Here is an 8,903-nt window from a genome sequence, read left to right on the forward strand (position 1 = left end):
GCTAAATGATTTCTTTAACATGTACGAACTATATTGCACAATAGAATTTCCTTACCATAATGCATTCTGTCAAACAAATAACATGTATGCATTACTATGTCATTTTGTCAAACAAGTCGTATCTTTCCTTGGCCCCCACGATCTGTATTCATGTCACTCCAATATTCTATCAAGCGGTTCTAACCTTTGCAGTTCATGCCTTTGCCAAGTTTTCAAAGTTTGCATGTATGTTTCCAGAGCAGCTGCAACTACAACAACCGATTAACCTCCTCTATTCTTTTATCCTTCAATGAATATTCATCCCACTAATCTTATTTTTTTTATTGTGAACAAGTAGGTGATCGGCTAGTAAAGGTTATGGAAGTCATTTATAAGTCAACACACTGCATTCACATTATGATTTCTTAAAACATTTTCAACATCTTCATTTGGTGCACAACCAATATGTTTTGATCCAAGCCCATAGCCTGTTACAGAGACCCTCATTTTACACCAACTGAAAAGATACTTGCGAAGATTGTGGAATTCGGCCTTACACCTGTCAATGGCATCCACCTAATAATTTCTGGAGTATTTTAAAGAAATGCATTTTGTTTGAAGCATTTTTTTAATAACTCTTATGGAGGAGGTTAAGAATGCTCCAGAATGGAGCATTTCTAACCTTCTTGACAAAGCGGGCCCACGAGGTTAGAAAATGAGGTTAGAGATGCTCAGTTTTTGAGAATTCTTAACCTTTTTGTGAGAGGTTATAAATATGGGTTAAGAATGCTAAAAAACTGAGCATTTCTAACCATTTTGGCAAAAGGTTAAGAAATGAGGTTAATAATGCTCAAAAAGCGAGCATTTCTAACCTTCTGCTTCAAAGACTGTGACTTTGACCTCGGAAACCATTGATCACGGAGGAGAATAAAGGAGGAATGCAACTGAAATTTTTAGATAACTTTTTTATCGCAAATGATTAGACATATTAAAATAATTTAAAATATTAAATTATTATTTGAGAAATAATTTAAATATTTTAAATTTATTGCTTTGGCTGGAGAAAAATGACATAACTTTCAAATGGTAGGGAGTTAGGTCCTAAAATTTGAAACATGCATCAATGGTAAGGAAATAGGTCCACACAATTATTTACACCTCATGAAAAATCCTAGGATGATATATTTTAATCATTTTGGGGCAACAGACACCAAAAATTGAAAGTTTAAAATATGACAAAGTATGAACTGGGTTCAAGTGAAAGTTGGCCATGTGATATAAAATGGTGCTTAGATCTTGACTGTCAACTGATTTCCCTCACTTTTTGGTAATTTTTAAAATTCTTTCATTTTTCAAATTCTGACTGGTAAGGACCTTGGATTGCGTGTTCACTGTTTACACGTAAACACCTATTGGATCTTCATTCAACATTGAGATCGATTTGAAATTAAAATTTTAGGTATGCCAAATATGGGGGTAACAAGAAATTAAGCATACCTCTTTAGCTGCCAACCTTATCCTTGCCATCACTCCTTTGCTTTTGTCTCCAATGATCTGATCTTCTGAATGATTCAACCTTACATACCTAGGAGTCTTTTGACTTTCTGTTTCTCTGCTCTGATCTTCAATTACTGTTGAATTTTTTGATATTATCGGGGTAACTGGTTCAACATTTTGTTCTGGTGTAGGCACTACCAGATCAGTCATGATCATTTCCACTTTCGATTCTCTCTCATAAGTTCTTATTTGACCTTTGTACTACTCATCCACCTTGACATTAGTGCTCTCCGTAATTCTCTGCAATCTTTTTTTATAACATCTATATGCTTTGCTTTCCTTTGAATAACCAAGAAATATCCCTTCATCACATCTAGGATCAAACTTTCCAATGGAATCATCTATTTTGATATAGCATTTACTACCAAATATTTTGAAGTATTTAACTGTAGGTGTATGACCAAACCATAACTCATAAGGTGTCTTACCAGTGTCTCCTTTGATGTGAACTCTATTGAATGTGTATACTATCATGCTCACAACTTCTCTCCAATAGATATGAGGCAAATTGGCTTCCATCATCATAGTTGTAGCTGCATCCAAAATGGTTCTATTCTTTCTTTCCACAACACCATTTTGTCGAGGTGTCCAGGGTGCAGACAACTGTCTCCTTATGCCATGTCTCTCACAATAACTCTTAAATTCACCAGATGTGAATTCACCACCCTGGTCGGATCTTAAGAATTTGATCTTTAACCCTGTCTTTGTATCAACCATAGCTTTAAAGATTTTGAACTTTTCAAAGGCTTTAGATTTATCCCTTAGAAAAGTAACCCACATCATTCTAGAATAATCATCAATCATTAGCATGAAATATCTATCACCCTAAAAGCTTCTCACTCTATCAGGACCACACCAATCAGCATGAATAAGATCAAGAATATTATTAGATTTGTCTTGTATACTCTTAAAAGAAGTTATGACTTGCTTGTACCCATTTGACATTCCTTACATACCAAATTATAAGGCTTCACAATTTTAGGTATATCTCTAACTACCTTAGTTGAACTGGTCTTTACAATGCAATCAAAATTCGCATGAAACAACCTCTTATGTCATAGCCAACTCTCATCAATATGTGCAATCAAACATGTCTTCTCACCGAAGATTAAATGAAATATGTTACCTTTAGTCTGAGTATCGATTGCAATCTCTAATCAAGATCTGTTGATGATTTTGCATTTTCCATCCTTGAACTATAATTGAAATCCCTTATCCACAAATTATCCTACACTCAAAAGATTATGCCTTAAACCTTCTAAATAATAAACATTATCAGTTTTATGCTTACCATCCAATGATATAGTTCCTCTTTCTCTGATCATGCATGCTTTGTCATCTCCAAATCTGACCAGACCTCCATCAAATTCTTGAAAAGATAGAAACTTCCTTTTATCTCCAATCATATGATGTGAACATCCACTGTCTATCACCCATTCATCCTTGTCTTCAACTTTAGCAATAAGGGCCTTTTTCTGCATTTTGAATTACAGGTTCTGGAGCATCTTCCTTGATAGATAAGAATCCACTAGCTAAATCTTTTGTCGATTCATCATCAGAATCACCAGTCACACCTTCCTCGTCAACATAGTAGCATGATTTGTCTTTGTTCCTTTTGTACTTATGCTTGTTATGATATTCATGGTTAGGTTTAAAAGATATTCTAGCTTTTTCTTCAAATCTTGAATTCCTTTTAGGACATCTAGATGCAAAATGACCTATCTTATTACATGCAAAACATTTGAAAGGTGATTTTTCTTCATACTTACTTCTCGCTAGACCTTTAGGTACCCTTCTAGAAAACAGGGCTTCAATTTGCTCAAGCTCTTCATCTTATTTCTTCATATCCTCTAGTTCCTCGACATATAGTGCTTTCCAATCACTCTTGTTAGTTGATGATGTAGATGCCTTGAATGCAGAATCTATCTTTGCAGCTCCTTGAGGACCAAATTCTTTAAGCTCAAAAGCAGATAAATTTCCAACCAAAATATCCCTATTAACAGAAGTGTTAGACATTGTTCTCAACTCGTTGATTGTAGTAGCCTTCATCTTGTAAGTCGGTGGCAAAGCTCTCAATACTTTAGAAACAATCTTATCTTCGCTTAGAGATCCACCACAACATTGAATTCCCAAGACAATTTCATTGACTCTTTCCATAAAAGCAACAATTCTTTCATTTTCCTCCATTCTTAGGTTCTCATATCTCACCTGATAACCATCAACTTTAGCAATTTTAACAGTAGGGTCACCTTCATTCAAAGTCTCCAGCTTATCCCATATACCTTTTGTAGATGATTTGTTTGTTAAACCCATTATTTGTTGATCTGAAAGGGTGCTCAAAAGGGCTTCTCTAGCTCTTCAGTCATTTTCAATGTTCTTATCCAAGTCTTTCAGAGGAGGATTGCTAGATGCTAAATCATAAGGAGTAAAACCTTTCTCAGTGATCTCCCAAATCTCTTTCCCAAGACATCTCAAATGTGTCTCCATCTAAAGCTTCCATATTCTATAATTTGTTCCTTCAAGCCTAGGGTTGTCCTTCTAGTAAGCAATTGAAGTTGAATGATTATTCTCCATAGGATCTTCCTCAAGCGCTTAAGCTTTTGCAGAGAGGACCAAGCTCTGATACCAATTATTAGGATAAACGATAGACAAATAAGAGGAGGGGGGTGAATCAGTTATCAACTAATATAAAACTTTAAGTACTTAAAACCTTTTATCGAAATAGTAGATATATCAATTAAGCATAAACATAGATCATAATCCAAAGACCATGCATCCACAACACATAACACCAAGATTTGTACATGGAAAACCTGGTAAAGGGAAAAACCATGATGGGAAACCCTACCCATAGTTAGATGATACTTTTGTAGTAAGTGTGTGATTACAATAAGGGGCCTGCACATTCAGGAAGGAACACTGCCTAGAGCACACTGCTCATTACAAAGGAGCCGCACTGACTACAAAAGATCTTCGGACTACAATCCAAAAAGAAGATTGGACTACAAGAATAACATCTCCTATGCCTAAGTACAGTTCAGATTAAGCTCAATACCTGAGGTCTTAAACCTCATACACAAACCCAATTAAATCACCTATGATCAACCAAAACCTATGCATATGATTACAAATTTATTCGCACATAGATAATCCCATAACCATAATCCCATCATATAATCTACAAGGAGATCTTACATCATATTTATACAAACCCAAGACCTAAAAATTAGGTCGGCCATCTAAACGATAATACAATAAGTCCATTACATAAACCCATAAACCAATGATAACCCAAGTTAGCCTGAGGCCGAAACAACATTATCCAATCAATAAATCCAACCGGTAATGCATCGGGAGCATCCACCAACACGTTACACAAATCGGTCCATAACCTAACAAAATAGCACCAGACCTAAAATAGGTTGCCATAAGTTGTGCAACACCACCAATCAACTGGAACACAAACTTGAGAACCTTCTAGAAGCCACACCAACACCACTTATCAAATCCATCAAAAGATCTTCAACAAAGCTCTTCCGATAAAACCCTTACGGGTAACCAAAAGACTTACTAGAACAAATGATAGCTTCTGGATCACCAAATCCTGAACTAACTGAATGAGATATGCATCTGAACCACATGAATAACCGAACCAAACCAATTCTACCAATAAGAACATATCAGAGACCAATATCCTAATCAACATCATAATCCAACCACTCTATCGGAATCTGATAGGCAACCAAACAAGCTACTGCTGACATCAATGACAAAAATCAATGCAACACATAATCAATTCTTCCATATTGCTAGCAGGGGTAAGGTATGTATACCTCATTTTTAGTGCAGTTAGGTACCTCCTGCAAGGAGTACAAGGTAGTCCCATATTGCTCCAACCCATCTGTATACCCATATACAAGTTCTTGGCATCATGGACTATAAAAGACCCTTTCTTTTCCTTATTTATTACCAAAACTAAGGCTTTAGACTGAACGGATTCAAGTTTTCACAAGAAGAATAGTCATATCATGATATGATTCACTTTTTTATCATAAAAAGATTAAGGGAATGGAAGGAATCTGGAACCCCAGAAGACTACACACAACTAGGTCATTCATAAGAAGTAGATTTGTAAAGATGAGCTAGAGAAGAAAACTAAAACCCTAGTACCCTCACTGACAACAAATATTTTGAATACACATCTATCAACCAAATCTCAATATTGGAAAGACAAAAAAATATTAATATTGAGAAATTATGGAATGAGAAAATAAGATTGTCTTATGTTCAAAAGTGGATCAAAAAACATTGATATGAAGTTTTTGAATCTTTTTATTCTCTGTTACATACATTCTTCATAGAGATTGCGAGTATTCGAATACCCTATCAGTATAAACATCTATACTTCTTAACCCTGACGTCCCAAAAATTGTGTAACAATAATTACAAAATGGGGCATAAATCCCCTATACAAAACAAACAGATTATCAAAATTTTACCACACATCTTAGCAATTCTAATTGCTCGACTCCAACTCCATAACAACTTTTCCACGAAACTCCATTTCCTTGTTAGGATTCACCATGCACGATGAGGTTTCACCTCCCCTCAGTGTACGCTTCTTCTTTTCACTATAAGAACCCACAAGTTGTCCTTATTTCCTTTATGAGAGGTCTCACCTCCTCATCTTGCTCCTAAACCTCTGGCTATGGCATCCATTTTGCCACCTCTTCTTGCACTAGTCACGCTTCCTTAGATTTGAGGTAATGCTTGATTCCTTGAAGCCCAATTTGGGTTGAAGCTCGATGTACCTCCTTGTTTCTATTCACACTCCACAATTGGAATGACCTCAATAGTAGTGTAAAATCACCAACATACAACGAGTAAATTTCAGGGCAAACAAAATCTTCACCTTGTCTCGCCATCCCAATGAGATTTGCTAGCCCCCAATACTAGTCATCTTTGATGCAATTGTTCATAAGCCAAAACATCGTTTCACTTGACTCTAACTCCAGGAACCAAGTTGTAAAAAGAGAGGTGATATCAATACTCGTACGGTACCTATATTGAGTGTTCAGGTACTCATCTCCCAATAGTATCTTCACCCTATTGAGGAAGGTTTGTTCTGTAATTTTAAACACATGAATGAGACGTTCCTCCGAGTTCCCCCAAAATGCCACCATTGATTTAGTGGTTTGTAGAGAGAAGTTCACTTGGATGTTGTGCTCATTTCCTTGCTCTTGAGACCCAAATAAATGTCTCTCCCCTTGCAATATGTAAAACTTTCAAATCTTATAGCATTTCCTAAATTTTCTCTTTGCAAGAACCCCATCACCATCAGTTTATGATTACCTCTGCTAGTACCCATCAAATACGAAGCAATTACTACAACTTCGTTGGCCATTAATTTATCTTCCTATTGTATGATTACAGACTAATCGCTGCAGATATAGACTATCACCTTTGTACAATTCATGACCATGGGATAGTTAGGCATCTACCAATGCACCACATCTGCATTCAATACCCATTCAAATTACTTAGTTTTGCTTACTTATTGCTGCCAACTCAACCAATATGTTCCTTTAATGTTCATCACTTTTGCCTCGATAATCCCACTTTCCCTTTCACACAAAGCAAAAGTCATAGATCTAACTTGAATTATATCAACTTGGCCTTCCAGACATGAAGAATCATCATTACCACCTTTCTCCCTAAGCCTCTCTATCACCCTCAGTAATTTCATTTCCTATCAATCCTATTTGACCCCTGAGGCAAACTAATGTGCAAATTTTTCCACCTCACCTTTGTCTAAACAATCACCTTACCCCAACTCATTAGTGTTTTCAAGTGTCACACCAAACCATTTGAATTCCCCAAGTTATAGATCGATTGCCACATTGGCTTGTTTGTTAGCCTCTGTATTACCTTCCCTTAGCACATGAGATAGTTTGAACTTGTGAAATGTGGTAAGGAGTCATTTGATACTTGGATGATCTTGTCAATTTTCCAATTATTTGCTTGCCCTTTTGAAAGTGCATTAACAACAATTTGTGAGTCCCTTTCAAGATGGAGATTCACCTTTGCCAACCTTTTTTTCCATGTATATTGCTAGGAGGGAAGCATTTACTTCTGCTTCATTATTGGTACCCCAACCTAGTCTTTTGACTACATCTAGCAATAATTTTGCCTTGATAATCCCTGACTACACAATTTGCTCTAGATGGTCTTGAATTCCCCTTTGCAACTCCATCAAAGTTCACCTTAATTGAATCTTGGTCTGGGGGTTTCTAGACCACTGCCCTTGTTTCGCCTTCCAAAGGGTGAACCCTTTTTGACCCATTAACAGGCCAATTTGAATTTAATATTGTTGACATAAAAAATGTGTATTTTTTAAAGTGAAAATTAAATTTGGTCCTTATTGTTTTCAATATAAGCCAATAGGAAGAAAGAAAAATGAGATTTTTATAATCATTTAAAATAAGAATTAAACATATACTATAGAATTTTGGTGCAATTTTTTTAATTCTATGCAATATTTCAATAAAGTAATGTAAAAATAGAGTTTAATGAATGCATACGTATCCTGCCTTGGTGTAGTGTCCCTCCTTGACTCATCTTTTTTTGGTGCATCGATAGACTTGTTTAGACTCTTGATGATGTTTGATTGGTACTCATGGATTGATTTACATTTCAGATGCTTCTAGATGATGTTGGATATTCTATATTGATATTTGATACATTATATGGATGATGATATATCTTGGATTATTATGATGGATGGACTTATACTTGATAATCTATATGCACTCATTATTCATGGATGGATTATATTGCTTATGATGACATGATGATATCGTGCTAGTACCAATCCCACTTCATGATTATATTGGATGTGATGATGCTATGATGATTGTGACTGTTTACTACTATATTCGTGATAGAGACGATGTCGTACCACTCACTATGAGCATGATATGACGTTGTGATTCTCTCTCACTTGTCTAATTATTTATGATATATGTAATTGTATATGTTATCTTATGGATATTGGTGGTTATAGGATTGTAGCTACTAGACATCGACTCCACCTGGTCTAACAGGTCTAAGCATTTCTTATCCTAATGGCAAGTTGATCGGAGGTGACATGAGTTCCTTCTACACACTCTAGACTTAAGTTGATACCCTTGTCAGTTTAGTGTCTTGGCTTGAGTCGTTGGTTAGCATCTTGTGATATGTTGTTCTCGACCCTATGTTGGGTTGCCTTGTGGTGTTATGATTAATTAATTGATTAAATTAATTAGTAATTGATTCATATAGTCTATTAATACTAAAATTAATTTAATGTATAGTTTATATATTAATGA

The sequence above is a fragment of the Cryptomeria japonica genome, chromosome 8, assembly GCF_030272615.1.
Source record: "Cryptomeria japonica chromosome 8, Sugi_1.0, whole genome shotgun sequence".
NCBI classification, from domain to species: domain Eukaryota; kingdom Viridiplantae; phylum Streptophyta; class Pinopsida; order Cupressales; family Cupressaceae; genus Cryptomeria; species Cryptomeria japonica.